Raw genomic sequence first — 8,544 nt, forward strand, 5'->3', positions numbered from 1 at the left:
TGAATGCAAACTATCCCAGATAAATCCTACACATGCATTGAAATAAAAGGCATAAATCAAATGAATTACTTTGGCCTACAATCAACAAGGATGTATAAAGACAAACAAACTCAACCAAAGAATGAAGAAAATCATGAAATACAAAATGAAAATCTACACATTAAAGGAAAAATCCACACAAAGCCACTCATCACTTTCATTTACAGTGTTAAATTACACTAATATTGTCACACCCTGGCTCGGGGACTCAATATGTTGAGCCAGGGTGTGTTCATTCTATGTTTTCTGTTTCTCTGGTGGGTGTTCTAGGTGGTTTATTTTCTATGTTTGCCGGTGTGACTCCCAATCAGAGGCAAACGAGTGTCAGCTGTCGGCTGTTTGGGAGCCATATTTAATCTGTCTGTTTTTCTTTCGGGTTGTGGGATTTTGTTCGTGTGGTTTCGTGTTGTACCATTAGACGTCACGTTTTCGTTGTTTATTGTTTTGTTCGTGTGAACGTTTAAATAAATAGTATTATGTTCGCTCGCAACGCTGCGCCTTGGTCCTTTTTATATGACGATCGTGACAGAAAATCCCACCAAGACCAGACCAAGCAGCGTGTCCAAGGGCCATCGCCAAATGATCTCTGTGGCAGCTTCGACTGGGTCAAGCCCATTGAGGAGTTGAGTGAGGAGGGTTGGAGACAGAGGAGCGAAAGGTGGGAGAGAATGTTGGAGGCCTGGAGAGACCCCCAGAAAATTTTTAGGGGGGGGCTCATGACATCGGGGCAGCAGGAGGCCGCTATGGAGCGGTTCAGCGGGGTTGCAGAGGAGGCCGCCAGGTTACGGGGGCCACTGGTAGAAGAGGAGATGGAAGGTGTAGAGGCACGGCGAGAGGTACTGGCGGGTGTTGCCAGTCCGGTCCGGCCCGTTCCAGATCCCGGTGTGGAGCCAGTGGTGTGTGTCCTCAGTACGGTCCGGTCTATTCCTGCTCCCCGCACCAAACCTACGGTGTGCGTCGACAGCCCAGCCCGGCCCGTTCCTGCGCTCCGCACCGAGTCTGTGGTGCGCGTCGCCAGCCCAGCCCGGCCTGTCCCTGCTCTACGCACAAAGCCTACGGTGTGCGTCGCCAGCCCAGCCCGGCCTGTTCCTGCTCCACGCATAAAGCCTACGGTGTGCGTCGCCAGCCCAGCCCGGCCTGTCCCTGCTCCACGCACAGAGCCTACGGTGTGCGTCGCCAGCCCAGCCCGGCCTGTTCCTGCTCCACGCACAGAGCCTACGGTGTGCGTCGCCAGCCCAGCCCGGCCTGTTCCTGCTCCACGCATAAAACCTACGGTGTGCGTCGCCAGCCCGGCCCGGCCTGTTCCTGCTCCACGCATAAAGCCTATGGTGTGCGTCGCCAGCCCAGCCCGGCCTGTCCCTGCTCCACGCACAGAGCCTACGGTGTGCGTCGCCAGCCCGACCCGGCCTGTTCCTGCTCCACGCATAAAGCCTACGGTGTGCGTCGCCAGCCCAGCCCGGCCTGTCCCTGCTCCACGCACAGAGCCTACGGTGTGCGTCGCCAGCCCGACCCGGCCTGTTCCTGCCACTCGCACCAAGCCAGGGGTGCGAGTCGCCAGCCTGGTCCAACCCGTTCCTGCTACTCGCACCAAGCCAGGGGTACGAGTCGTCAGCCTGGTCCAGCCCGTTCCTGCTACTCGCACCAAGCCAGGGATGCGAGGCGTCAGCCCTGTCCGGCTCGTTCCTGCTCTCCGCACCAAGTCTGTGGTGCGCGTCGCCAGCCCATTCCGGTCCATTCCTGCTCCACGCACCAAGCCAGGGGTGTGTATCGTCAGCCCGGTCCGATCCGTTCCTGTTCCACGCACCAGGCCAGGGGCGCGTGTCGTCAGTCCGGCTCCGGCCAGCGGGGCTAGACAGGACCAGGGGTACTTTGGGGGGTTGGAGAGGAAGTGGGGATCTAGCCCAGAGCCGGAGCCGCCGCCGAGGAATGCCCACCCAGCCCTCCCCTGTTTTCGCTCGTATTTAGGCGCGGTCGCAGTCCGCGCCTTTAGGGGGGGGTACTGTCACACCCTGGCTCTGGGACTCAATATGTTGAGCCAGGGTGTGTTCATTCTATGTTTTCTGTTTCTCTGGTGGGTGTTCTAGGTGGTTTATTTTCTATGTTTGCCGGTGTGACTCCCAATCAGAGGCAAACGAGTGTCAGCTGTCGGCTGTTTGGGAGCCATATTTAATCTGTCTGTTTTTCTTTCGGGTTGTGGGATTTTGTTCGTGTGGTTTCGTGTTGTACCATTAGACGTCACGTTTTCGTTGTTTATTGTTTTGTTCGTGTGAACGTTTAAATAAATAGTATTATGTTCGCTCGCAACGCTGCGCCTTGGTCCTTTTTATATGACGATCGTGACAAATATGTGTCGTAGTAAATATAAAATGTTATAGATTGATCTGAGCAAGAGGTTGTGCAAGACAAATTGTGTTAGGAGCTTGTTTGCAATAAATGTTCAGTGTCATGTGTCTGATACTAACAGTGTGTTAGTTGTCTGTGCATAACATTTTAGTAGCGAACAAAGAACAGAACACCAGATGGCCTAATCTGGCATAGGAATGCGATAATAGGACAACACCCCCTCTCCGGCCATAAACCACCAGATACTCCCCACCACTTTCCCTTGACACACATCAATATTTCATCTGCACACACACTCATTCTCATGCCTCACAAGTTCTTTGACACACACAGACATTTCACTGTGGACGCACACTCAAACTCCACTTCCTTCTACTGGTCGGGTGCCAAGGGCAGAGGACTCTGCCGTGCACCAATGGGGCATATGCTCTGGACAGAGCAGACCCGCCTCCTACGCCTCGGGAACCAATCAAGGGACTAGAAGAAGGACCCCTTCCTTTATGTTACATTGTATAAAGTAATGCTGTAAACTCTTTTTAATCGTCCTTCTCAACTGTCTCCATAAGAGGCAATTGATTGGGTCCATGCATTGGGCCCATGCATGTAGCTTGAGCAGTACCAGCTATCTCTGTTTTAATAAACTGCCTTTTGCTTAAGCAAATTCCTCTCTGTCTAGCGTCGATGGTTTGTACTCCCTCTCCTAATTATGGTTTCACCAACAAATTGGTAGCAGAGGATGGTTTCTAATTCGATCTAAAAAGTTGGTGCGAGAGGAAAAGGCAAATCATCGATCTAAAAACAGACGGAAGAGTGACCTGAAATCCAGGAGACATCAACTATTCGTCTTGCCTCAGGAACCTGATCAGAGCGCGCTCTTCTAAAAAGGTATGCAGAGCCTGTTAAAACGAAATCTTGCATATTGTACTATAGACTATACCAAATTTTGATCAGTAGTACTGAGTGTGAGTATGAATACTTGTTAAACAATTTTCCATCCTAATGAATTAAGGCATAAGTGAGATATCTGGTACTGTGATTTATACTGTAAAATTTCACACGTATAAGTTAACACAGTTAAAAAGTCCTATTTTAGATAGGTTGTGAGTGTCCACATTTAAAAGGTCCTATTTTAGATAGGTTGTGAGTTTCCACATTTAAAAGGTCCTATTTTAGATAGGTTGTGTGGGGAGTGTGTAGTCACACGAATAAGTTAACACAGTTAAAAAGTCCTATTTTAGATAGGTTGTGAGTTTCCACATTTAAAAGGTCCTATTTTAGATAGGTTGTGTGGGGAGTGTGTAGTCACACGAATAAGTTAACACAGTTAAAAAGTCCTATTTTAGATAGGTTGTGAGGTTCCACATTTAAAATGTCCTATTTTAGATAGGTTGTGTGGTAGGTGTGTTTTGACGTATGAATGGATGAGATTTGACCCATCATTAGGTGGGGGAGAATCACCGAAATTGACCAGAGGTACTAAATTCCCGGAGATGCCAGCTATCTCTGTGATTTCACACTTAAAACGTTCCATATAAATGGTTGTGTGAAAGGTACAATTAAAGCTGAGACTAAGTCCTTCCTAGTGATCGAGTTGTCAAAAAAAAAAAATCCTTTGATAGGGATCCAGTTGCTTCTGTGACTTCACATAATGAAGGTGCCTTTTAAGGTTGTGTGAAGGGTGCAGTCGAACTGAGACTATGTTTTAGGACGCTCTGGTAATCTAAATTCATTAGTTGCTTCTGTGACTTCACATGTAAAATTGGTCCTTACATAAGGACGTGTGAAGGGTGGCAGTCGAACTGAGAATGTGTTTTAGGACTCTTGATAGCCTGAATACATTAAGCATTGTAATTCCAATTGGCTTTTGGTTTGTGTGTTTTGATGTATTATAACGTGTAATGGATGATGGGTAGTTATAGTGAGACTTATGAAACTGAATACCAATCTGTGGAATTGAGTGAATTTGACCTAGGGTTTCAGGAACCAGGGACTGGGGAGACTGATATTGAAGTTGTGCATGATTCTAGAACAAGCGTGAGATAACTAAAGCGTGGTGTGTGCTGTGTGTAGAAATTACTGCATTGGTATATGTGACTGGAATTCTGATTTTTATGATAATGATTGTATTACACATAATATAAAAACAATTAGCCTCTTTATATACGAGGGTGTCGTACATGAGATAAGTCTGTATTGATACCGATAATACATCCTTGGAAATAAAACACCAGGGACGGGATAAGTGTATAAAGATAGTAAAGCAAAATGGCAGGGCCAAACCTAACCATACCCAAATTTAATGAATACCTAGAACAACGAATGACAGAGAGAGCAGAGGGAGAGTTGAGAGTAGGGACATGGGAAATAGAGGAGAGTAGGAGGGTGCAACCTAAAAAATCTGACACAATGTGTGTGAAAGGGTCTCCTACAGTCGCCCCAGACACCAGCACCACTCCTGGCCCCACCTCACTATAGAGCCTAAAAGGCACCATGACCTTTGGCCCACAACCACAACCATGGCCTCAGCGGGGCACTCCACCGGGTCCTCCTAGAAGAAGGAACTACCTGTGCTACAACTGTGGAAAAACTGGACATTTTAAAAGAGACTGTAGAGGAAAGGGAGGACCCCCACAACAACCATAGACCCACCTGTCTGAACTCCAGGTGCCCGAAGGTGTGATCCTCATCCAATACTACTACCACCGACATCACAGATTGAACTCAACCAAGGCGATATAGCACAGTTACAGAGCTCAACAGGACCCTATGAACACTCAGTCTGGGCCCAGGAGGGGGCGGCAGAGGACATGACAAAACTCTGGACGTGCCATGATGGAAGACTTGTTACACCAGCTAGACTCTGCCCTGAACTGTTGCGTGAGAAGACCCTCCAAGAGGTTTCACACATCTGGTGGCACCCTCACATGACAGAAACTGTAGACAGGTTTTCAAAATGGGTAGAGGAAATTCCTACAGAAACTACAGAATAAGAGGATGCTAGGTCAGTTATTAAGTGGCTACAAACTGAATTAATATCCAGGTACGGTATACCAAGGCAGATGAGATCTGACAACCACACATTTTAGCAAAAAACACCTGAAAAAGGTGGAGGAAAGATTCGGAATCATGCACAGATCCGGTTCAGTAACATCCACAGTCCCAGGGACTCGTGGAACATGCCAACCAAACATTTAAAGCTAAAATAACAAAGGTTTGTGCAGGAACAAAATTAACATAGGTCCACCAAGGGAGGGAGGTCATATGCCCTCCCTTGATGTACAACAGATAGAAATGACTGATTATGTGAAGAAATTAACGGAATTTTCTGCAGCACTCTCTTCTCAGGTGCAGAAGGCCCAAGAGGGGGAGCTGTCGGGAAGTACTCTGACACTGAAGGTAAAAGTGGGAGACTGGGTGAGGGTAAAAGTCCACAAGAGAAAGTGGCTGGAACCCAGGTGGACTGGACCGTACGAAGTGAAGGAGGTTACTTCACACTCAGTCCAGGTCAGAGGTAAATCAGGCGCACCCTGGCACCATCTAACTCATTGCACACCAGCCCCCACTCCTTCTAGATCACTGACAGAAGTCAGGGCTGATTTGAGCAGCCAAAACCAAAATTTGACACCAAAATGAAGATGAAATAGAATTTGAACAACAGCTTTGATGTATTTAATCGTGAACTAGAGGGGGACTAACATTGTTTAATTAACTAGCCATATAATCACTCACTAGAGGGGGACTAACATTGTTTAATTAACTGGCCATATAATTAGTACGCTAGAGGGGGATGGTTGAATGTTTTTTACCATTGCATTATGCGTTATCATGTTTTGTTTTCTTTCCTGCATTATTGTTTTTCTTTTAAGACTGATTCAACTATGCTTATTGCCAACATATAATTAATGGATCACGTCTAGAAGACGTGAAGAGGGGGATTTGTCGTAGTAAATAAAAATGTTATAGATTGATCTGAGCAAGAGGTTGTGCAAGACAAATTGTGTTAGGAGCTTGTTTGCAATAAATGTTCTGTGTCATGTGTCTGATACTAACAGTGTGTTAGTTGTCTGTGCATAACATTTTAGTAGCGAACAACGAACAGAACACCAGATGGCCTAATCTGGCCTAGGAATGCGATAATAGGACAACACCCCCTCTCCGGCCATAAACCACCAGATACTCCCCACCACTTTCCCTTGACACACATCAATATTTCATCTGCACACACACTCCATCTCATGCCTCACAAGTTCTTTGACACACACATACATTTCACTGTGGACGCACACTCAAACTCCACTTCCTTCTACTGGTCGGGTGCCAAGGGCAGAGGACTCTGCCGTGCACCAATGGGGCATATGCTCTGGACAGAGCAGACCCGCCTCCTACGCCTCGGGAACCAATCAAGGGACTAGAAGAAGGACCCCTTCCTTTATGTTACATTGTATAAAGTAATGCTGTAAACTCTTTTTAATCGTCTTCTCAACTGTCTCCATAAGAGGCAATTGATTGGGTCCATGCATTGGGCCCATGCATGTAGCTTGAGCAGTACCAGCTATCTCTGTTTTAATAAACTGCCTTTTGCTTAAGCAAATTCCTCTCTGTCTAGCGTCGATGGTTTGTACTCCCTCTCCTAATTATGGTTTCACCAACATATGTGAAAACAATTTTGTAAACAAATGTTTAATTTTGAGTTATAATAATGTTGGTAGCAACATGGAAACTCGTTGTGGAAATCTGTTGCAGCTCAAGTAGACTACAAAATCCACAATGCAATGCTCTCTCTATGGGCTGGCTATACACAATAATACAAAGACAATATCAGCATGTGAAGTAGCTAGCTAGCTGTAAAATCGCCTAAACAAACTGCACAATCAATTTAGGAGTCTACAATCTCCTGCAGATCGATGTCGCTCACAGAGTGGAGTCTAACATTCACAACAGCAGATATACTTGGAGGAGATGGGAAACGTTGCCCATACTAGGTCAATGGGCTGCGCGGTGCATTCTGGGTGATTCCGGGACAAGGAGAGCTCTCCTTCAAGAAGTGAATGGTAGTCTATTGGGCGCTAGCTCAAAAACCTAACATTAGCACGAATTTCGTCAACACATGAAGTGCAACACAAATCTTTTTGCGAGATGTGAGATAATTAACTTGCTATCTGTAGTATCGTATATCTTTGGAATCGTGTTATTATGTACTTTCGAGGAAAATAGGCACGTTTCTCGACACAGACTGACTTTGAGAAGGAATTGCCTGACGATTAGCTTAGCAACCGCGTGACGCAGAATGACAACGTGAACGCGATTGGTCGACAGTCTGCTGGGTGGGACATTATACAGTCCTTCATTCATTGGATTCTATCTACTTTCTTTAATATCTCTGGCAACGGCACCATGCAATGCACCCTGGACTAAAGAGGCAGACAAATAGGAAAAATGTGCTAGACCCTCCGTTAAATTACACATTTCAGTAGGTAGGAATATCGCAGAAATATGATCAATGGCTCATTCGAGAGAAGACATCCTCCCGAGTCATGACATCGGCCAGTATTGAAATCTGACGATTTTGCGATCTCCCTCCTTTCTCTCCCCACTCCCTCCTCTCTCTCCCCACTCCCTCCTCTATGTCCCCTCCTCTCTCTCCCCACTTCCTCCTCTCTATTCCTCTCCCTCCTTTCTCTCCCTACTCCCTCCTCTATGTCCCCTCCTCTCTCTCCCCACTCCCTCCTCTCTATTCCTCTCCCTCCTCTCTCTCTCCACTTTTTTTTATTTTTTTTATTTCACCTTTATTTAATCAGGTAAGCGAGTTGAGAACAAGTTCTCATTTACAACTGCGACCTGGCCAAGATAAAGCAAAGCAGTGCGATAAAAACACAGAGTTACACATGGGGTAAAAACAAAACATAAAGTCATTAATACAACAGAAAATATATATACAGTGTGTTCAAATGTAGCAAGTTATGGAGGTAAGGCAATAAATAGGCTATAGTGCAAAATAATTACAATTAGTATTAACACTGGAATGATAGATGTGCAAGAGATGATGTGCAAATAGAGATACTGGGGAGCAAATGAGCAAAATAAATAACAATATAGGGATGAGGTAGTTGGGTGGGCTAATTTCAGATGGGCTGTGTACAGGTGCAGTGATCGGTAAGGTGC

The 8,544-nt window shown here is 46.2% G+C and overlaps 1 long non-coding RNA gene across 1 annotated transcript; it reads left to right on the top strand.

Moving 5' to 3' along the window:
• Nucleotides 1–2,580: 2,580 nt before the first annotated feature.
• Nucleotides 2,581–6,976, top strand: LOC311126096. The gene is made up of 2 exons (XR_014612946.1): nt 2,581–3,729; nt 3,770–6,976. It is a non-coding gene; the product is annotated as an uncharacterized lncRNA (long non-coding RNA).
• Nucleotides 6,977–8,544: the final 1,568 nt, after the last annotated feature.

Source organism: Coregonus lavaretus (assembly GCF_964263955.1).
Source record: "Coregonus lavaretus genome assembly, contig: HAP1_SCAFFOLD_8913, whole genome shotgun sequence".
Classification (NCBI taxonomy): domain Eukaryota; kingdom Metazoa; phylum Chordata; class Actinopteri; order Salmoniformes; family Salmonidae; genus Coregonus; species Coregonus lavaretus.